Genomic DNA, 23,779 nt, shown 5'->3' with positions numbered 1-23,779 from the left:
TTACACTTGAGGCGAATAAAATGGCGGACATTCTCTGTCCGTATCATAAATATTAGTACTGACTGAGTCCTCGATTGCACATAAAATGAAATCAAATCTTCTGATCCATTCTTGAGAAGTTGTTCCGCTGCGACACGAATGTATTTCTGAAAGCAACCGTGCATAACTGTCCATAACTAAAGAATGTTGATTAAGTTTCATCATTAAATGAGGACTAAAAGTGGTAAACGTTGTAAGTGCCAAAAGCGAAAGTGTTGAGAAATCACATCGTTCCGCACATCAGCCCGTAAGAACGTGCACACTAGTGACCTCTTTACATGCCCTTTGAACTACTTAGAGGGCTACCAGCCACATTTCACGTTTACCACATTATAAAGCATGGCACATTTCACAGTTTAACTTGAAAAACGGTGTTCGAATTATTTTGGCACTTACAGCGTTTACCAATTTTAGTCTTCAAATTATTGCTTGCTCAAGTCTCGTCGAAGGGAGCTTTTGATACTGAAGCGAATAGCGACATGGGTCCCTTCAGTCTGTAAGAAAGCATTTACTGCGTATGAGCGACAGACAGAGAGAGAGAAGGAGAGGCGTTATTGAGAAAACGCACCAGTTCGAGCGACATGCAAGCGATAACCGACACGTGCAGGTTGTCGTGTTACCTTAGTACGAAAGGTAAAGGTAAAGTTCCCCGTGCACATAGCAGCGTGCCATGAAAGCGATGTGGGGGTAAGGCCTCACAAATTCTCGATCTCGGCCTTAGTATCTACGATTCCCTTAGCATTTTTGCTAGCACAAGTGCTTCCAAAAATCTTGTAGCACACAATACTTCCTTTAACAATCTGGTTAGCAATTGCGATTGCGATGCGAACCGTGAAGAGAACGTTAGATAATATGTACAGCACGAAAGGCATACGAGATGAGCCAGTGTCCGGTGTTTACAATTGAAACAACTAATTTATTCTTCTACACGTGTAATGTATACGTTATAAAGTATGTATTTAAGCAGCGCCATTACTTTGTACCTGATACCTTTTTCTAGGAAACGTTATTCCTCTCAGTTGAATAGTTATCGGCTTTTAAAAATGTGAAGTGATAGATTGTTTACATTTCACTCCGCCGCCATTACAACTGCACTCGTGACCTAGAGATCGCTCCTAATTGACTATGCTACGAAAAATGCTACGGAAATACGACCGATTCTATCGTTGAGAAATGTCATGAAATATGCCATGGTATCTGAAATGCAATAAGATTTTTCACTTTACACGGTAGCTTTTTGGTCATGGCATAAAATGATAAGAAAAATTCCGAGGAAAATGCTTTCGTCTAAAGCGGGCCTAAGTCTCGGTCTCGTCCCTGTTTTACACCTATCTCGTTCTCGTCTTGAATGTGGTCTCGGTACCAACCCATCCACGACGATGTAACGTTCAGTCACTGTGTCTGGAGCATAATTTGACTAATGCACAACAGTATGGAAGAACAACAAACTAACGATTCTCTTGGAAAGAAGCGCAGTTGCAAACAAGAAGACGCGAATTCGGAAGAGTAAATGCACATTTATACGAAATGAAAAACTTTTTTATATAGTAGGTCTTCATCATCCTTTTCCAGACAAACTTCTTCCCCTCTTCTCCTTCTCAGGTTTCATTGTTGGAAAAGAGAAAGAAGAGTCGTCCCTTTTCCCAAAGACATGATTCCTTTAATGGAAACTTCCCATACAAATGGATTCTCGTGAGTTCAATTATTTCAAAGGCGAAGGAGGGAGGGCAGCACTAATGGAGAGGGCGAAATATTGGAAAGATGGGGAATCTTGAACTCCACTCTTATTGCGGCTCAGAGATTATATGGAAATGTCTGACTTTCATATCGAAAATTATTAATTTAATAAAAGTTCGGTAACATTATAGTATAGGGGTGACGGATTTCTTCAAATTTACAGGAGAAAGTACTTACGGAAATCATTTTCTGTAACGTTGTGGAAGTTCGTGAATGTAGTTTTGATCCATTTTAATGCGAATACATGTTGTTTTCTGCGAAAATCTCTGTCCGACACGCTGTTTTCTGCTGCCGCCATTTGCTTTCTGCAGGAGAGCACAATGTTCCATGTGTTAAATGACGTAACCTCGTAGTCAGTGTTTCAAACTCGCCGTGTTTTCACTAGAACATGACGTGTCGAGTATTTTTTTTTATTTTTTTTTTAACTATGCTTGCCTAACCTAACTTAACCTAACCCAACCTCACCTTACCTTACAGAAAATGGTTTTTGGGGCTAACGTGAATGGTTTTTGGGGCTAACGTGGATGGTTTGTGGGGCTAACGTGGATGGTTTGTGGGGCTAACGTCAAGAGTTTGCAAGGTATTAGCATAATTTCAAATCCGGGCACGAAAGTAGGTATTTTCCGGTGAACGAAGTTGCAACACTGCATAAATCGACAAAACACTCGCACAACGCCCCCTGAACCAGTACGCTTCGCCCGCCATAATGTGTTACAGAATCGAAATAACAAGTAACAGTAAGTACTCGTAAATATAAGAAATAGACATTATCTTAGTTAGAAATGCATTATTTCACCTTAGGAAATTTTCCGCATTCCAAAATAGTACGTCAGCAATGTAAAAAAAGTGCGAAATATATGATTTATAGGTGTCACCCCCATACTATAATAATACCAAAAGTTTTGTCAGGGTAAAGAGAAAATACAGAATTTACCATGACGCTTCAAGAGAGATCTTTGCACTTCTTGATTTTCTTTATCTCGTGTTTGATGACACGTCAATACAAAAAGGTGGGATTCACGTAGTCATCACAGAAAAACCTAATCCCGTCGTTCATTTTCGAGCGACTTACTACATATTGTCACTGCATCCATAGTGGCGTACTGTTGGGGAGCCGTCAGCCTTCCCAACCGCGAAATTTGGAGTGCTTAAAAGTGGTTTCAGTCAATAAACGGAACGCCAACTACAAATAAATAGACACGAATACTACGTATTACCACCACCACAACCACCAATAATAATAATAATAATAATAATAATAATAATAATAACAACAATAACTGCACATTAAAATGTTAATGGTATTGATTATTATTATTATTATTATTAACATTGATCTTTTCTGGATAAGAAAGATTTCAGTACTCTTAAAGTTGGTTTGTTATTATTATTTGTTATTTTGTCCATCATAAGATGTACTCTAAATATTGTGCTATGTTCGTAAATGATCGTGCATCCATGTTGACACACACACATTTTATTCGTTAAAATGAACTGTCTTTAGCTTTTCTCTGACATACAAAAATATGCCGGTATGACGTACCGTTGCGTACAACGAGAAAAAAAACAGTCATTATTATTATTGCATCCAAAGTAAATACATATAAACAAAAGATCTATCACGTCTGTATTTCATGAAATTAGGTTCTCATTTACGAATAGCACTTATCAAAAAAAATATTTTTTTTCCTAAATTTCCGGGCCGTCAACCGACAGGAGAAAAATTTGGTACACGAACGTTCTATTTTTTTATTTTTTTTGTTTACAAGAATTAATGTAATAGTACTGAGTTCCGGTACCGAATTGCGTTTCGGTTCACTTCAGCCCTTGTGGATAAGATGTCCACTAAGTTGTTATGAGCACGACAATACCATTCAAAAGTTCACTTGCCAATTTTCAAGCCAGGTGTGTTGTTCTTAGTGTTCCATCAGCGTCGCTTTTCTGCCATTTTGGCTAATCGCTGTGATGAGGATGAATGATGCTCGGGCGAAATTGATGAAGAGCTACAAAGAACATCCAGGCCGGGACTCGAATCCTAGAACTCCAGCGACGTGTTGGAGAGTCGACCACTCAGTCGGTGTATTTTTCTTAGTGCAGTAGATGTTAATTTGGATAACAGCATGAACTTTGGCACAATGGCCCCCTAATTAGATAAAGCAACGTCGAGAGCGAAGTCAACCACGCCCAGAAGGTGTGAGAGAAGGGTAATATTGTCGTTATATTACTTAAGTAGAGTATATTGGTTGACACAATTGAATTTGGAAAATATTATACATAATAATAATATAATTAAAATACGAACGAGACCCAAGTTCACCATGGACCTGGAGAAAAGGGAAAATAAAGGTCGCGTTCTTGCAGTGGGAAAACGCTGGTGTTCGTGACGTCATAAACAGTATCACATAAAACCAACCTTAATTCGCTGTTAACGCATCTCCACGAGCTAAAAACAATAGAAAAAGTTCACATTCCGCTTCCTCTAGGAAGTGGACACGGGGGTCACCAGAACCTTTGTATTATATTTCGTTTTTTTACGTATCGTTTCTATCTTTTGGGGTAATCGTGACGATGGGGATGGATGAAGTAGATGATAGGACAAACAGTGTGCAACATCCATGCCCTAAGCAGGGTTCGAGCCTAGGACCTCTGACTTCGTAGGGCGTTACGCTTACGACTTTGCCACGGAATTCGGCTCTCGTACTTGTATTTTACGTCCCTTTTCTGCCATTTTTGACCAATTGCGACGGTGGGAATGTGTGCTGATTAATATCATCCAATCATCACTCATCCTCATACGTCGCGAGTAGTCAAAAGTGACAGAAAAAGCGACGCTAAATAACAAAAATGCAAGTTGAAGGTTTTTACAAGGACTAAGGTGGGCCGCATAAAACCCCATGGATGATCGGATGCGGCCTGCGAGCCGTACTTTGGGCGACCCTAGCGTAGATATTTATTTTTGCAATATTTTCTAGCGAGCAGAGGAATTTTGGTGCAATAGAAACATTCCTACCTTTCGACTCCAGTACCAGCATCACACGCTTGTTCACAGACACCATAAGGCAACTTCGAACGTAACTGCTGCCACCTACTGGCGGGCTGGCAATGTCCACCAGTCTGCTTGCTGCATCAACGCGGTAGCTATCCCACTACGATATGCAAGCACCCAGCAAGGAAGAAAAATTACATGCTTCTTTAGTTCAAATGCATAGGCGTGCGCACGAGAAGGGGGGAAGAGGGGGCAGTTGCTCCCTAATACTCTCACTTAGAAATTTAGTGTAGAGGAATCCTATCACAGTCATTAAACAATAATATACATATATACGTATTTTCAAACCGACGAAAGTTCCAAGCAACTACGGAGGGGGAGAAAGGTGCATTATTTCCCATGAAATTAAACTATCCAACTTCGTTCTCTGGCAAATTTCTTGTTATTAACGCTCTCACACACTTGATTCGTTAGTTGTGTTACCTATATGTGCATAGGAAATCAATAGCGGGGATTTGGTTCCAAAGCTTGAAAAGAGAGTGGGGGGGGGGGGAGCAAGGACAGTTTACTTTTTTTTTTGTAGACAAGGCTTAGCATTAAAGGCCATACTGCTGGGAAAATGGGGACAATTACCCCCACGCCCCCTAATCGCCACCACTGTTCGAAAACAATAAATTATGTGTAGTTACTTTAAATCTGCTGTACGAAGTCATGTTTATACGGAAAATACTCTCTGAAACACAAAGAGGGGAGGGAAATAAAGGAGGGAGGCAAAGAACGTTAGTGTCACGTAAGTTTGCTAATTCAGTGACTTTCGGCGAGTCCGGACACACTCTATATATGCCCCTGTTTCGTACCCATCAATAAAAGAGTGAGATGAAATTAGGTTTTTCTTTCTCAGATTGAACTTTCATCAAGGCTTTTGCCCTCCCCACCCCCCTTCGCACGCCTATGTTCAAATGTACCTCCTTGTGTGGTAATTAGGCGTACTTAATGTTGCTGTGTTGTTTCGATTTGCCATCTCAAACAGTTCCCACTCGGCGGATATCCAGAATGCTTTGCTCTTGAGAAGACCATCATGAGAGCCTGATTTCCTGGGGAAAAGGTAATGTGTGCTTTTCCATTGGCTTCCACATTGCAATATTTCCATAGCTCCTCCCTCAATCAGGAACGGCCCCCGGAAAATGAATGTCTACCTAAAATTATATTTCACACATAATTTCATTTCAGTCACAGTAATGTAAATTATTATAAATTCGTTGAAGAAACATGATAATTTCAGACTGAAGTAATGTTTTTATTGAGGGGGCATTACTATTTTAGGTAAAAATATGTGTCCTTTGCCCCGCATAAAAAAAATTACCTTGCTTGCCCCTCCCTGGAAAAAATCCTTAGGACGTCCATACGGCGCTACATGGAGGGGGGCTAGGGAGGACTGATTCCCCCAAAACACACCTCAGTCCCCGCTTGTAGCTCTTCTAAATTTTTTATAGTATGGTCGACACAGAAAATAAGAACAACTAGAAGGTTCTTTTTACACAATATTTCTCATTATGAAACTTCCATTAGGGCAAAGGATATTACAATGTTGACGTACGTCACTAACTTTAGTAAGATCACAAGATTACTTTAATACGACGTGTTCTAACATCGATATTGTATCCCTTACGTTCAAACCCAACCGTTAAAATATGAGTTTTACATTTTTAAAATGCCCCCTCTATTATGATATGTGCCTCATTTGTGCCAATTATGGGTATAATCATCAGTATTTTACCACGAATAGCATTTATTGGTAGACGTTAATGGACTTCATAATGGAAACAGACTCCAAAGCTAATAGAAGCATGTTTTCTACTTATTGTTACATGAAACTTAGCGTACTCGTATGCCATCTGAAAGTTTTGGGACTACTACTATGGATGGAATAGGTTGGCACAGGCCCGCAGCCAGGCAGGGGCCAGGGGGGCTCAGCTTTGACATTAGATAAAACTATTTTGTATGATTTATTTGCAGTGAAGAGTGAAAATGTATACAGCTCACAACTTTAAGGATAAATCCACAGAACATGAACAGCAGCTATTACTATTACATTCGCTCATCTTTTTTTATGAGCACAAGTCTAAGTAGCTGGAAGTATTTATAAGATTATCTAGACTTTGTAAGTTCTTTCATAGGGGAGCTTCTTTATCTGTACCTTCACTGTCCCTGTTGCGACCTGTGACTTTGACGTTATCATCCACATTACTTCGAAATCTGCATCAAAGGTCAACAGCTCCCAAGTTTTGGGAACGAAGGGGAGTTTCATTGCTTCGGCCGGGGGTGGAATGTACTGTAGGCACTGTGATGGAATACTATGCATTTCTTTGTGTGTGATCTAAAGTAGTATGGAGTGTGTAAGTGATGATTTCAGTATCAGTCGATCAACACTTAAAGTGATGTCTTAAAAGATGTAGAAAAGTGCAGTATTTGTATGATATTTATAAATTGTATATAACTTAATGACCTCCCCCGACACACATCATTTACCTTCATTTAATACTGTTAAAGTTTTGAAAAATGGACTTGGTTTACAAAGCCCCTCCCTGGAGATCGATTCTAGCTAAGGGTATGGAGCAGGAACCAAAATTAACTTTCCCAGAATTCAAACCTTCGATTCGTAAATTGTAACACGAAACGCTAACCTTTGAAGTTTCCCTAACTCGTTATCGTATTGATTTACAAACGTTAAACATAGAGACAAACTGCTATTCCATGTTCTTGTACAGTCAACGGCAAATATAATGGTAAACAAATTGTCCACAGCTATTTTCATTACTTTTTTTATTTTACATCCTGTGTTGTTTTAAGGAACGAAACTGGGTTTCGAAGAAGGCATGGTTTTCTGCTTATTAACGTCTTTATTTCAATTCATTGTCATCACATTGTGTAATTCAGACCGAATGAAAATTATGGTGGACAATTCGCCTACTGTTTCTTTCGCCGTTGGGTGTACCATGGAAACTGCGCACTCAGAACTCAGTTTGAAACAGATTCTCGCGAGCACAACACACGTTACTGCTGTCGAAAAAACATGCTTGCGTTTTTAACCCCCTCACTGGATGTTTTCGTAGACTGGCCGGCCTCGTCTGGACTCCCAGGACCCAGTATCCGCGCTTGGAGGATCCACTTGCGATAATAGGCCCTGACAACGAACTCCACTCCCAGGTAATTTGATGGTGCTTGCCTCGACAGCCGCAATTTGTCCACAAATCGTGAAACACAGACTCCTGATGAAAAGGGCAAAATTGCTGCAATTTCTGGCTTGCTTGGCGGGGGGAACTTGGCTCAAATCCTGCACAAGCATTTGCCGAAACAGCTATTTACGAAGACCGATCATCAAATAATATTGTGTTTACGTTTAATTTTCCATTTCTGTTAGACTTTTACTTTTGAATTATAGGAATTTACACTCTGTCCCAGCTATCTGTGGAGCAGGCGAACGAAAACAAGTCTCTGTGCAAGTAGTGACGCGGGACGGTTCCACCAATGAACAAGAGAGAGGGAATGAGTGGAGGGGGAAAGCGTCTGCAGTTACCACCCTTCGAGCAGCGTGTACTGCTTCGCTCTGACTATGCGCGGCTTCGCTCCAGATAGCTGGGACAGGGTATAGCTATCACACATTATCTAATCTACCCTAATGTAAATCTGGCCTTCCCGATGGCGCATTTGTAGCCTTGTAATCAAGGGGTCCCGGATTCGATACCCGGTGGAGGCACAAGTGGTTCGGATCCAACTTTAAACAATAGATCCAGTCCCGATTAGCCTTTCTGTGCATAAAGTGGACTTAAAAACCAAAACTCAAACTAATGTAAATCAAGCGTAACTCCGGCATCTCATTTCAAATTTGGTACAGTTATTGAGTAATAGCGTACACATGGCATATTATTTAATAAATACATAAAATAAAAGACCAGATTTTGAGAAAATGAATACCCAAATTTTGATTACACCACCTTCACAAAATTTCCCCTCTGACCAGGCACGTATTTAGAAATATGTTTCGGGGGGGGGGGTCCGAACCAAGTGTCTCAATAATAATAATAATAATAATAATAATAATAATGTTTGATTTAAAATAATTGCATTAAATCAAATTAATACTAATTACAATATATACATTAATATTGTATTATTATTACATGAATAGGTAAAGAGACGATATAAGAATAAAGATATAACAACGCATATTCATTATGTAGTTTACCTGTAGTTAATATCGGAATAATTTATGTAAAGACAAGTGCTCTGGCAATGAAATTAATGTCTAATACATGAAGAATTGAATATTTATTGAATAACAAAAAACAATGTTAGATGCAGTTGTAGAAAAGTAAAGTTTCTGATTAATATTTTATGCACATTATTATGAGTAGTCGAGTGTATAAATGTTTCTAATGTCATTCAAAGCTGTATGATCCCAATATAATCCTTGATTTCCAATAAGCTCCGAGGCAATTAATAACCATCGACTATACAACAATTGCTAAACAAGCATATTTTCATTATTTAATTTTAGTACTTGGTAAGCCTTTCGGGGGGGGGGGGGTTCGGCCCCCTGGACAATACGTCCTTGCCTCTGACATAGCATGTAATATCTCGTGTGAAAGAGCTCTTCAAGTCCTCTCCAACAACGCCTCAATCACTTCTATAGGTGCCATTAGTGCCGAAATATTGCAATTTAAATTAACAAGATGGTGAAAAAAATTGGCCCAAATCGAATATTTTGCACCCCTGTAATTTTGAAATTACGAAAAAAAAGAATCTGCAACTTTGAATAGGTTCCTATCTCAAGTAACCCCTTCAGTATACGAAATTAATCAAAATATTTGAGGTTAAAAAGTGCATCTTCATTGGTTGAGTACTAATTTACTATTTCCCGAACAGATTTCTTCATTTTTACACAACAAACTATTTACGGTAATAAGTTCCTGTAGCATTGTCTAACATCTGGAAGGTGTTTTCTGTGATGTGGGAATGTATCATAGAGGAAATTCATGTTTTTTGTTGAAAATTAATTCTCCGACGGACAATAGCCTTTGGCGCGTAGCCCTATACCTTGGTAGATCATCACGCGTCGTGCTTGTGTTTTGTTGATGTTTATTGGTATGCAGTGTTGCAACCTTCTGTGTTTCCAACCAAAAATACAAACATGACGTGTCGTGGATGCGTGGTGAAATTCATACCGTTAGCCCCACAAACCATTGACGGATAGCCCCAAAAACCATTCACGGATAGCCCCACAAACCATTTCCGGCAAGATTAGGTTAGGTTAGGCAAGTATAGTAAAAATTTTGTTCGTAAAACAATGCGAAAAAGTTTTACAAAAATCAACTTAGTATTTTTTTCGGTTACGAAGGTTGAAACACTGCATAGCGGATGAAAATCGACAAAACACAAGCACGACGCGCGATGACGCACGAAGGTGTACGCGACATATTGTGCTTTCCGCAAGCGAAAACTACAAGAAAGAAGTACTCGTAATGTGAAAAATTGTAATTACTTTCATCAAAAAAACGTGAATACATCTTAAACAATGTTCCGCGAAGCAGATAGGTAAGTACGAATGTTAGAAATGACGAAACGAAGAAGTTACAGGTGTTCGGGGAATAGTAAATTTTTACTCCATTAAAATGTGAACGATTAAACGGCTTGGAATTTAGTCTCTTTTCATCACACAGCGAACACATTACATTAAAGCAATTCTATCCACTTCCGGAATGTAGCATTAACGTAAATTGTATCTAATTTTCATTAAGTGAGGATAAAAATGTGTGTAAGTTTACAAAATTGGTCAATATTTAGCTACGTCGAAGAATGCACAATTAATAACAAAACTTACCTTATAGGTTCGGAATTACCTCTGTTCGTCACTGCAACGTCAAAAGCTTCTCTCGACTATCGGAAATAAATCACCTCCACTGTAGCTTCTCAAGTTACACGTATTCAACCAATAAACAGCACAGTTTAACCAAGACTATACAATTAATTTGCACTAAGTAATTTCACAAAACACGTTAAAAAGCGTAAATGTTGGCGACCTCAAAGCACAATCGAACGATGACTCTTTCCACCGACTTCAATTTCCAAGTGCATGCTCCACAACGCCACCTTTTAATAAGGAAACGTACTAAAACAGTCGGATTGCTGTAAGGGGCAGTTGCCAAGGTCGGTAAGGTCGACGACACTTGTCAAAAGATTCGTCGATATCTCGGCAACTGCTGTAAATATAAAAATGAAAATTGGCGGAATGATGAATGACAGACCGGGAAATGTTAGTTTAAGACATAAAAACCACCACGATCGGTTCATTTGTTCATTCGTGGCCGACAATAATAAAAAAATACGCGATCTATCAAATATCTTGCAAATTATCAAAAGTACAACGATCAATTCCTCTGGACTGAAAGATACATGCAATACTATTATCATGTTCCTTCGTCGGTCCGTCTGTCAATTACAGGCAAAAAATCAGAACTTAATTAATGACACATTACATTTTATAACAAAAACTATGAAATTATTTCCAAAGTTAACATTGCCTGCCATTGATACATTCTCTTCTCTTGAAGCATCTTTGTAAATGCGGAAATCTTTTAACACGACTACACCCGGAAAGTAACCTAAGTCTTACTATATTGTCCACCAAAGATCGGGGGGGGGGGGGGGGAGGGGGAAATCATTCAAATGTATGGTTTTCCTCCAAACCCCTCATACACGTTGAATCAATCCTTTCAATGTTACAAGAGTTCTAGCTTGGTCAATTTCTTGCTTCACTCTAAAAACAAGGATTTCGGTTTTGCATCTACATAGTACTTTCAGTGCTTGTCCAGTAGGATGTAAGGGATTATCCTTTCTGGACACCCAAATAGATAGCTTTGGTTTATTTTACTTCGATTTTCTGCCACTTTTGGCTAATCGCGAAGATGAGGATAAGTGATGAAATTAATAAAGGGGCATTCACAAAGAACATCCATGACCGGGCTGCGATTCGGACATCGTATACTCTGTCCAGGCTATCTCTGGAGCACGCGAACGAAAATAAGTCTGTGCGGAAGTAGTGACACGAGATAGATAGTGAACCCGTGAGAGGGAACGGGATTGCGTGGAGTGGGGGAAAGCGACTGCAGTTACCAACCTTCCCAGCAACTGCTTCCCTCTGCCCACTCGATTTCCTCCCCTTCTCTGCCGCTATGCGCGCCCTTGCTCCAGAGATAGATGGGACATAGTATAGCACAGTGGTTTGTAAGTGTGCGCCGCCAAATGTTCGAATATTTTCACCGAAATTCAATCAATGTTCCAAATATGTGCTTATTTAGTACTTTTCAACACACAAAATCTTTCTGAATTTAAAATGTTTATTTTTTAACTTAAGGCAAGCAACCTAACCACACTAACAGTGTTGCAAGTGTTAGATAGGCTACATTCTGACGTTGGGCGGCTAGGAAAAATCTTGAAACACTAAGGCTGCCGTGAAATGAAAAAGTTTGGGAACCCCTATTATAGCACGCTGTGCTAACCACGCCGCCACGTAAGTCGGCTAGACATACACACACATTTCAACCACACTTCCACATAGTACACCCTGGACTGCATTGTTGTAGACTAACGAGGGTCTGGCGTCTGGGCTCACAGCCAGTATAATCATCTGTGGGGCCTGTGTCGTGTCCTTTCCATGTGTGTTAGTGACTGTCCTTACCAATTCCATTTATCAGCATTCATCCCTATCTTCACGATTAGCCAAAGATGACAGTCAAGTAAAATAAATAATTCAAGTACTTTGTAGGGCATCGTAAAGTGCAGCACATTCCATTATAAATAACTAACTTAATAATAATAACTCGTGGTGCAACAGCCTGTGAGGGCCAGGGTCTACCTCCCTACTGCCGGCCTCGCTCCCACTTTACGAGCTGGCAGATCATCCGACCAGTTATGAAGTGATGTGTGGTCAGCATGACAAAACCCCAGACGTTGTTGCAGTTTTCTGTGACCTGGTTACGCTACTCATTCGAAGCTCCCCAATTTCCTCACAATGGTGGGTGGCCACAGGTCCCATACTCAGGCCGAAATCTCGTGATGTCGAAATCTCCCCCCAAGGAAACTCGAACCATTATAAATAACTATTCCCTCTGTCCCATAATTATAGTCCGGTATGCCAAAATGGTAGTACAGGAATGACAGACGAAGAGGTAGATGGAAAGCACAATTTGTACTGATCCTTGAGTAATAAAGTTGTAGGCTATGACTCATTCCCGTGATTCATGTTCTTCTTCTGTATACACCAATGTCACAGTTTGAATATCGGGCAATTATTATGAGACAACAAACAAAGGTGTACCGGACAATAATTATGGGACAGAGGGAGTACATTGTCAAATGTTTTAACAGTCCTTCAAACTTGAACCTTTTGCGAGTTGATAGGAAACTATCACGATTCAGTTTTTTTTAAAAAAGATACAAAACACTACAGCTCCCCCCAAATGCTTGAAAGCACTAAAGGACAAAGCGACCCAATATTATTCAAAACACAGCACAGTTTTGGTATTAGATGGAAAAGTGGTCTGAGAAAATAACGAACACATGGCTCTTGTAATCAGGGACGTAGCTAGGTTGATCAGTTTGGGGGGCCCAAACGTAAGATTTTTCTATCAAACTATTATAAATTAACAAATTTATGTATACACCATATAGGCCTATGCTGTATACATGCATTATATATGTATGTATGTATGTATGTATGTATGTATATATATATATATATATATATATATATATATATATATATATATATATATATATATATATAGTCTTGGAAAGAAAAGGATCAAGGGCTTCTTAAGTGGCGCATGGTAGCATTGTCTCCTTGTAATCAAGGGGTTCCGGGTTCGATACCCGGTGGATGCTCAAAGTGGTTCGGATCCCACTTTACACTGTACAACCAGTCCCGATTAACCTTACTGTGTATAAAGTGGATTTAAAACACCGACTCAATCAATCAATAAATTGGAAAGGAACATCATTTACTTCTGTAGCCCCCAACAGCCTACGGATATACTCTCGCGAAATACACAGCCATTATTCGGGAAACTAAATGCAGAATGAACTCATTAGCTTAATGGCCGATACACCAAGAACAATGTTATTAGTCTTTAGATTTGTAAATTTGCTGGAAAAAAATTGAGAAGTAGATAAAACCCTTTTCCGTGGTTTTGGATATAAAGTGCTGGAACCAGGTTTACAAGTATTGGCAACAGTGCAAATATGAAATGTGTGCGTAATGAGTTCAAGCTAGGCATCTCATGTATACAGTTCATACCGGAATTGAATCCGGTATCTCTTAGTTCAAGCGCGGGCCCAAGTCTTCTATGGTATCCGATTGTTCAGTTGGAAAATGATGAGGATAAGAATTATATGCACACGTCTAATTTCTTAAAATTAATCTTATTTGTGTGTGGAAAACTGAATATATGATGGCACTGGATAAAACAAAGTTCCCACACGCTCAAATAATTACGCTCTCGTCTTTGGTTCGGCTGGTTCAACAACCTGCCCGGGTTCGATTCCCGATGGAGGCACATAATTGTTCGGATCTCGCTTTAAACTGTAGGTTCAGTCCCGATTAGCCTTACTGTGCATAAAGTGGACTTAAAACACCAGTTCAATTAATCAATCAATCGAAAGGTTCAAGGTTCGATCGCTGGTGGTCAGGCCGGTAGCCAGAATTTGATTTTAAAAAAAGGAGCTTATCCCTTATCGGCAGCCGCCATCTAAAGACGAAAAGGTTGGGGGGAATTGTAAATGCTCTGAAGATGAATTTCTTGGTATATTGCAAGTTACCATATACAAGATGTTTAATCCTGTTAATAAAGTAAATTTAATTACTAATACACATTATTAAAATCAGATATTTGTAGGATTTCGGGAAAGGACTGCAGCCCCCGAGCCCCTTCCCTGGGTATGTGCCTGCTTGTATTAGTTCCAAAATGTCTGTGCTGTTCCAACATCGCGAGGACAATTTGGGAAGTACTTGAAAGCGATATGGAAGCAAATTCTGCTCTCGAAACTATGGGACTCGATGTGATGACCACGCGCAACCGAATGAAAGAACTCTTCGCAGGCCTTGTCCCTCAATATTAATTTTACTAACTAATTGTAAGTTTTTCTCGGCCTCCTCGATGACGCAGTGGTAGCGTCGCCGCCTTGCAATCAAGGGGTCCCGAGTTCGATACCCGGTGGAGGCACATAGTGGTTCGGATCCCCGATTAACCTTACTGTGCATACAGTGGACTTAAAACACGAACTCGATAATTGGAAGGTTTCAGAAGAACTAAACATGGCTTTTTATGCATCGTACAACTTTGCTTCTTTTCACCCTACTTTTAAAGTTTTTCTTGCTAAGAATTCCACTGAGTATAACACGCTACGAAACCAGATGTCCAAGGTTCGGACATTGGACAGGTATGGTTGTATCTGTCTGTCCCATCGCCATTCCTTCGGCTCATCATTCATCCTCATCGTCGCATTTAATCCAAGAGGTAGAAAAGCGGTGTAATATAGAAATATATACCTAAATGATTGAATTGGTTTATTTTATTTCGCTTTTCTGACACTTTTTGGCTAATCATGAAGATGAAGATGACAATGAGTGATGGGAAATTGATGAGAGGACCATCATAAAGAACACACACGCCCAGTCCGGGATTCGAACCCAGAACCCCTGGCATCGTAATGCACCTTGTTAACCACTGCACAACAAATAGAAACAAAAAATGCTTGATAAGTTATTTGCTTCTCCATAACTCATGATTATATTACAAGCAGTGCTCGAAAAATTTTCTTCAAAGCTAGGCGCCAGCTCTGAAAATCAGGCGCCAGGAAACCACCTACTAGCAATTGTGCATACTACAGTATGTTTCAAAAGTCGCGCAATCCAAACTTTGAAAATGTATATCATGAAAATCGTAAGATATATTTACACCGGGTTTTCTGCACTAAACTAATCCTGTAGGCTATCACTGGGTTCATAAATTTATGTTAACATTTATCTAAATAAACGCAATTACATTATTTTAAAAAAAACATTGTTAATTTGCTGAAAACATCTGAGAACTGATTTTCAACAATAAATACCAACTCAAACAATTTGTGGGATCATTTGTTGGTGTTCGACTGGTTGTAAAACAGTTGCTTTGTGAGGTACAGCAGAAGCAGGGCATTTTTACTGGAAAACCCCTTGCACATGAGTGTAAGAATGAGTAGTAAAATACTCTTCAGCAATGCACACGCACTGCTCCAATGAATACGCCATGCTGAATCAATTTTAAAAAACAGGCACAGTAGCGGCGAAAGTGAGCGAAGAGAATTCAATGTAACCAGGGGCAGCCTAGGATTCTCTCAAGATTCCTATTTCGGCACAAAATCTTGATTTACGATTTTTGACGTAAATGTTGCATGCGACTGTTGGCAATATTTCGACCTGCTAGTGTTGCCATATACGGAGATATGTCCCAAAAATGGCACTTTTCACTCAACCCATAAAATCGCCAGTCAAAAATTCATCAAATGTTGCACATGACCAATATTTGTCGCAAATGACAGACTGACATGGCATCAGTCATCAAATGTCTAATTATGAACCTCTTACATATTTTTCTTGCTCAGAAGTTCATTTCTGGAAAAATTTAAATGCTGCTTTCCATCAGTTATTAATTTAGCCTATATAATTTCATGATATAGGCTACATTTCCAAAGTTTGGGTTGTGCGACTTTTGAAACACACTGTATAAGATGCTGAGTATCACGGTATTCAAAACATCGCTAAATTATTTGATAAAGCAGGAAATGGGGTGTTGGGGGACAAAGGGTAAGAAATAGTTACTGACACTATGGAATGTTCACAACGTTGATAAAAGAAAAAAATCATTTGCTAACTTACGCTCTACTGCAATTTGAACTTAGAATCATCAAAATTTCGTACATATTACAGCAAAAGATCACAGTCGCCAGGCTGAAATTTTTAGTCGCCATGGCGACCGGAATTTTTCGAGCCCTGATTATAAATATTATTCGCTGTATGACTAGGGATTAATTATATTTGTATGTCTAGCCAACCTAGCCACCTAAGCAGCAGCAGATTCCGCATTTGCAGGTGGAGGCTAAATGAAGAAAAATCACAGAAAGTCAGAAATATATACAAATTTTGTAACATAATACCTGTAGAGCATGCAGACGGCTGTAAAAACAATTGCTACATACCTAGTTTCCTTCCTTAATTGAAACGTGGTTATTATACATGAGATCAACCACCCTGGGAGTCGAACCCAGGATCTTGTGTGGTAGTCCGACTCTCTTTTAGAATGCCAATATGTTGGATATTTGGTCGATCAGTCGATCCTGATCCATTGTTTCCAGAGGAAGACAATCTGGCAGCTTCTCATTCGACATTTTACTCGTGATGTAGAAAAACGAGATCACAAACACTTCGTGATGCTATCTTCTCGCGTTTACAGAAGTTTACCATCGCTCGGACAAGAAATCCTACTTCAAACTGACAAATATCAACTGTCCACCAAATCAACAGATGAACCGACCGCTTCGATGTTTCTCCGAATTTTCAGAAAGTTTATTTCTTCCCTCCTTGCAGGGCAGGTCATTAGCAGGAGGGTTGAGTGCATGTGAGAAGAATCGCTATGTCATTCATTCCTGAAAAAGGGATAAGCAATAGAATTCTGTTCTTGGAATTTGAAACGCATGGGGATATCTTTTCTGAACCATAAAATAATTAATCCAGAAAGTTCGAGCCACCCGTAGCTAAATCTTCCTGTTTGTGTCGTCCTTTCAGCACCCATGGAGTCAGTGCAGGGCCAGATGAAGAGAAAGTGCAGGTTTGGGGGGGGGGGGATCATGGATCTGGTGTGCAGCAGGGAGGAAAAGTGCATTTTCAATAGGCCTCAGACTTCCCTGACTGGGACAGACCACAAAACCATTAACTGCATCCCCTTCCAATGCATCTGTTTGTGTTCAACAAGCAAGGAACAGGGAAATAAGAAAGAAATGCCTTGCTTGGGTTAGTGCTGCTGAAAATTGAAGAAGTGTTTCAAACTGCAAGCAAAATTTACTGAAGAATTATTTTGCAATATTTGTCATCAAAGTAAAATTTCCAGCAAATACAGAACAGTTTCCCGAGGCCACGTGGACGTTTGCCGGGGCCAGTGCCCCCCTCCCTAACGACGTCCCTGCTTGTAATAGTCTTTTATAGATATGGTATGATACACCTCTGCCATAAATTGCTCAACAATTTTTTTACATACACTAATGTAGCTTTAAAATTTAATTTAATGATATAGTTTACTTATCCAGTGCGTGTAAAATAATTATCGATGGTTGGGATGCATCATTCATAACCAGAGTTTGGGATATTCAAGAAATTTCCCCCTTCAAATGGCACTCTACATTCCTGCACCACTGCATGGAATGACCCAACTGTTTTGATAGCGAGATTTTATCAAGACCAAGACCAAGAAAAAGGTCATATCAACAACTCAACTCAACAAAGTTTTATTGGACTTGCAGCTTTACAGGTGGTTGTTAATGCCCAGCATACATTATAAGTACGTAAGATATATTTTTAATATAAATTTTACACTCAAAGTTCAAAAACGCTCTTAAATACAATTTTATATAACTACATTAACTCATTCAGTAATAGAAATATATTACAATTTTATATCGGCTTTTCTCAAAAAAAAGCAAGTATAACATATCCAATTCTAACATCTGGAGCATACAACATTGAAGTCATATTAATGGGAAAAGGAACATTAATTTTAGTAATGTTTTGTATAAAGTCTTTGTTTTCTCTGAGTGAATTGGGCATTCCAAAATAATATGTTGAGCATCACCCCTTAAATCAGCACAGTCACAATTCGGAGATTTTAAAATGTGTATTTTAAATAAATGATGATATGTTCTCGTGTGACCACTTCTTAGTCTATTTATTAAAACAATTGCATTTCTTGAACCTTTACACTTATAAAGCCAATGTTTTTTTCTAGTGTAATAAATAAAAGGATGATAACTTTCACCACCACTTCCTAATGAATTATGATACCATAAGTTCCATTCCTCAAAACGTTCATCTTAAAACTCGGCAAAAAATCTGTGTAATGTAATGGTAACTGGATTGCTTCATTCATCTGAGCAGCTTGTTTTGCATATCTGTCTGCTTGTTCATTTCCGTAAATATTAATGTGTGATTTTACCCAGACACATAATTAACTATATTTCCATTGCTAATTAAGCTATTAGTTGCATGAATATAATTGATGACATATGGTGCCATTTTAAATATTTTTTTTATAAATTAGATTGTATTGCTTGCAAAACACTTTGCGAATCAACTAGTACTAGCAATTTCTGTTCAGGAACTGTACCAATATAAATCAAAGCTTCATAAACCGCATATATTTCTGCTGTAAATATGGATGCCTCCACTGGTAACCTAAACATTTTTGGAATATTTCTTTCAGTATCATAAAGAGCTGCTCCTACTCCACTTTCAGTTTCAGACCCATCTGTATATATGTGATAAAAGCCTTCCCAAGATTCTCTAAACTCACCTGAATGATTATATTTCGGGTATAGATTTTGAATTGGTTGTAATGGAAATTCTAACGAGTACACTGGCAATGTTCTTGCTATGAGTACTTGACTACATTCATGGTCATATTTACTAAATAGTTGTAACCCAGGCATAGCTGATTTATCATTGGTTATTCCTTAATCATGCAGCTCTAAAGAATGTAAAAATTACATATTTTTACATAACATGCTTAGTGCATTCTGTGGAAGATTTCGTACCATAGAATAAGTAACAACATCAATGCCAGGAGCAGAGTCTTTAGACCCTAAAAGAATTTCATGGATTTCATTAACAGTGATAGAGGATGTGAACCCCTTTGAGTATTTTGATGTGAGAACGTATAGAATATATTAGGAAGTTCACAGGCTGATGTAAAGGGTGTAGGAACTACTTTATTAATAAAATCGGTTTTCCATTCAGTGAACAAAGGTAAAGTCCGACTTGCATGTGCTTTTCTAAGTGATCTGAACTTGCGCCAATTGACGTCTAATTTTGTGTTAGGGTTTATTTCTTCGCAATATTTTTGCCATGAAAATCTCTTAGCCTTTATATATACGAGGGCCATTTTTTTTTCAACCTTCAATGGACCATAAAAAAAAAAAGTGTAAGTAACAAAATGAATTTATTACCAACAGTTATGTACATACCTGGTTACTTTTCAACATAATCGCTGTGAAGATACAGGCATTTGTCATATCGTGGGAAGAGTTTCCGATCCTGTCTGCGAAGAACATTGCCGCCACTGATGTGAGATGAGCCTGAATGTTGTTCTGAAGCTCCTCATTGGTCTGGAAGCTTTGGCCTCCTAGCCAGTTCTTCTATCACGAGCCGGAAATAAAATGCTGTGTAATCAAAAATGCCAACACTTCAATGCAGGGAAGAGATGAAAATCACTCGGCTCACAGTGCTGCTGTAACCCAACACCTTCTGGAGCAGTTTAAATGGGAAGTGTTTGATCACCTGGCATATAGCTCCGACGAACTTTGACCTTAAATAATGTAACAATTACAAGACACACAAGACTCAAAATTTTCATAGTTACTAAGTTCCATGCATAGTTTCAACTCCCCAAATTTCATGAAAATCGGAGTTGGTCAGGTTGTGGGCTGTGTTGATTTCATATGGAATGACTCTTTGGCAGTTAAATCTTTCTTCAGTGTGAACAAATTCTCCTCAGTGAAGAGGATCCTGCAATGCAAATTGGTGCTGTACCACTGCAAGAGTCAGTTCCCTCTGATCTTCAGGTGTGGCATCAGGAAATGTCCAGTACTCTGTTGGTAAACTCCAAGTCCAAGGTCTTCATTAAGCACCCTGGACATTGATTGTTGTGAAATGTTCAGCTTCCATGCCATTGTCACTTGCTTCCAGATGGGATTTCGGCAGACGCGAGCCACCACTCCTTTAACAGTCGCCGTTCTTCATACAGTGTGAAGTCGACCAACTCTGGGGCAATCTTTCACACTACCAGTCTCAGTGAATCTCTGCATTGTGCGATAAAGCCTTTTGCTGATCTTCAGGGTTTTTAGGGACTGGAAAATCTCAGTGAGTGACTTTCCAACCATATGCAAAGCAATTACGGCTAATCTGTTTTCATATTTGCCCTGCTCCATGCTAAACACAAGAAGATACACACTTACTCTTTCACAGTTGAACACACAATGGTCAGGAGTAAGCTTCAGCACAAGCATGGTTCATGAGTCTGCCTACAGGAGGTATAGTCCAAATCAAAATTTGTAACAGTATTTATGGCAAGACTAGATAGTAGCAAATTATTTGTTTCGAGAGAGAATAATACCTACTATCAAGAACATAATCATTAGCACGGGAAACAATCATGTGGGGCAGCACTGACATATGGAAAGTTTAGGAGGAAAATAAGACAGTGCATGCAAAATGAGAAAACGTTAATGAGAACTAGTGTATGACATTTAAAACAATGATCAGAATCCAGCAAGGAAACCAAAGGGAAGAATATAAACTGGCACCCACTAGAGTACTGCATTGGACCACTTTCGCTCGAAAATTCTCGATTGAATCTCCCAGGCTCGATCGTACCGCACTCGTAGTGGAATGATTGACAATGTCCCGTATTTCAGAGCTTAATAAGCAGCACTGTCAACCTAAAACACATACATGGAAGGAAACCACTCTATGCAATTACAATTCTAAATCATAATTCCGTATGTTATTATGCAAGACTCAAATACAATACATATTGTGAAAGTATGCAATATCTACAGACCGAAACGTAAAATGGATACACATGCTGACAGACCTGCCTAAGCAATTACAAATATTGTATCACAGTGCAAAAAGTACGTGTCATCATTGTTCACTTATCGAAAAGGATAATCAGATTCTGCGAAATTATAGCATGCAGTTATGACATTCAATTGAACATCATTTCAATCTGAAAATAATCCTAGAAACATAAAATGTCAGTCTTGGTAGTTTCAGCCCATAATCATTTATTTCATTTTCACATATTTCGGTAAGATACACAAAACTAAATTTTAACATGGAGATGATAACTATGTTCACTTATTTTTAAATTTCACTTGATCTTTTACTTCACAATCCATATTCGAGGGCCCACTACCACAGACAAATGTCGGAAATACGTGGACTAATAGAGTTCAAGTGTATTTCACTCAAGCAGAAGACCTATCAATTCTGTATGCCATCTAGCGTTCTCTGTGCGAACTATTTGCCATTCGAGCGAAACATGCTCATTGCAGCACTCAAGTACCACCAAGTCTACCGGGATGAACTAGGGATCCATGCTAAAATCATGGGAGAATCAAGAAACTGGGACTTACAACTCATTCTGTGTCCATCTTCAGGATACTATGTATGTAAGGAGTCACTAAATACATGGTGGTGTGTGGGAGGATCATTTACTGGTGGCTGAAATCTGGGCAAAAAAACCTGGTAATACATGGTATTAATTCCTGCAATTAACATAGGCTCTTAAGAGACTTTCATATTTAGAACTAGTCATCATAGCTATATACAATACAGAATAATTTTGGTCTTGTTTTAACACTGACTATTCTTTATTCTAATTTGTGTCATGAAAATCACAGCACTTCTGAACGATGCAATTAACAGAAACTGCACCAGATCTCCCACCTTACAAGATGTCACAACAGTAGCACTAAAATTGGTTTGTTTCCCACCAAAATGAACCCCACATAAAGCACTCATGAAACACCGATCATTATCTGCTAAATATCATGCAACAACATGCAAGTTACAATTTGCCCTATCTGCAGCTTACATGTTAACTGTATGTAGTGATAAGTCTGTAAAGTTATTACATCTTGAAATAAACTGAATTTACCAATTAAATGTGATTGTACACGTGATGTGTAGTGGATATCCATGAAAAAATTAAATTTCCAAACTCCAGTGCGAGTTCAAAAAATATGTTTTCTAGTTGCAAATGGCACTTTGTATTCTTATGCCAGGTTTGTAGGCTGTCTTGAACCTTTGTTTCTTCAACAATCTATTAATTTTCTTTGAAAACTCCTTTGATAAAGGGCTCTCCTGCACATTATGTTTTCCTCTTTGTTCAACTTATTTCTTAAATGAATTTTCTGGAGTCTGTAACTATGCTTTCTCTCATTTTAATTTTTCATGTGCATGATGCATCTGTGTTTCACAGCTAAACTTTTTAAGGTAGTATTTTTCCCCCAAAAATATTCTTTTTATGTACAAGTTACATGAGCCAAAGTCAAAGTTTTGTCTTTGGGTTACATTATGCACTGATAGGCTAATTGGGACTGGACCTACAAATCAAAGTTGTATCCAAACCACTATTCACCAGGAATCAAATCTGGAACCACACTGATTATAAGGCTTTAACACTATGCCATCAGGAAAAAGAAGATGACATCAGCCCTATATACAAAGTTGCACTCGATATTGATTTTTTGTTGTTTGGGGTGGTTGAACGACTTGTAAATAAAAGCCGAGCCCACTTATATATATATATATATATATATATATATATATATATATATATATATATATATATATCTTAGTATATCTTGGTATATCTTAGTACATATAATCAATACAGTGAAACCCCAATTTTACATTTTCTGGCATTAAGTATTCAATCCTCAAGGTCCCAATAGAGCAAGACATTGTAAAATTTTCCCAGGTTTTAAATTTTTCTAGATTTTAAGTTATTTCACCTTGGTCCCATGAAAAACGTGAAATCAAAAATTCACTGTAATTCTCTGTTAAAGAGTCTTCAAAATTGTTTTTCAGCATATGTAAACTTCATGTAAAAAAAATATATATATACATTTTCTCTTACAAACGGAAGG

Source organism: Lepisma saccharinum, chromosome 3, assembly GCF_977018435.1.
Source record: "Lepisma saccharinum chromosome 3, izLepSacc3.1, whole genome shotgun sequence".
NCBI lineage: Eukaryota > Metazoa > Arthropoda > Insecta > Zygentoma > Lepismatidae > Lepisma > Lepisma saccharinum.
Note: the sequence above shows the minus strand (reverse complement) of the source record.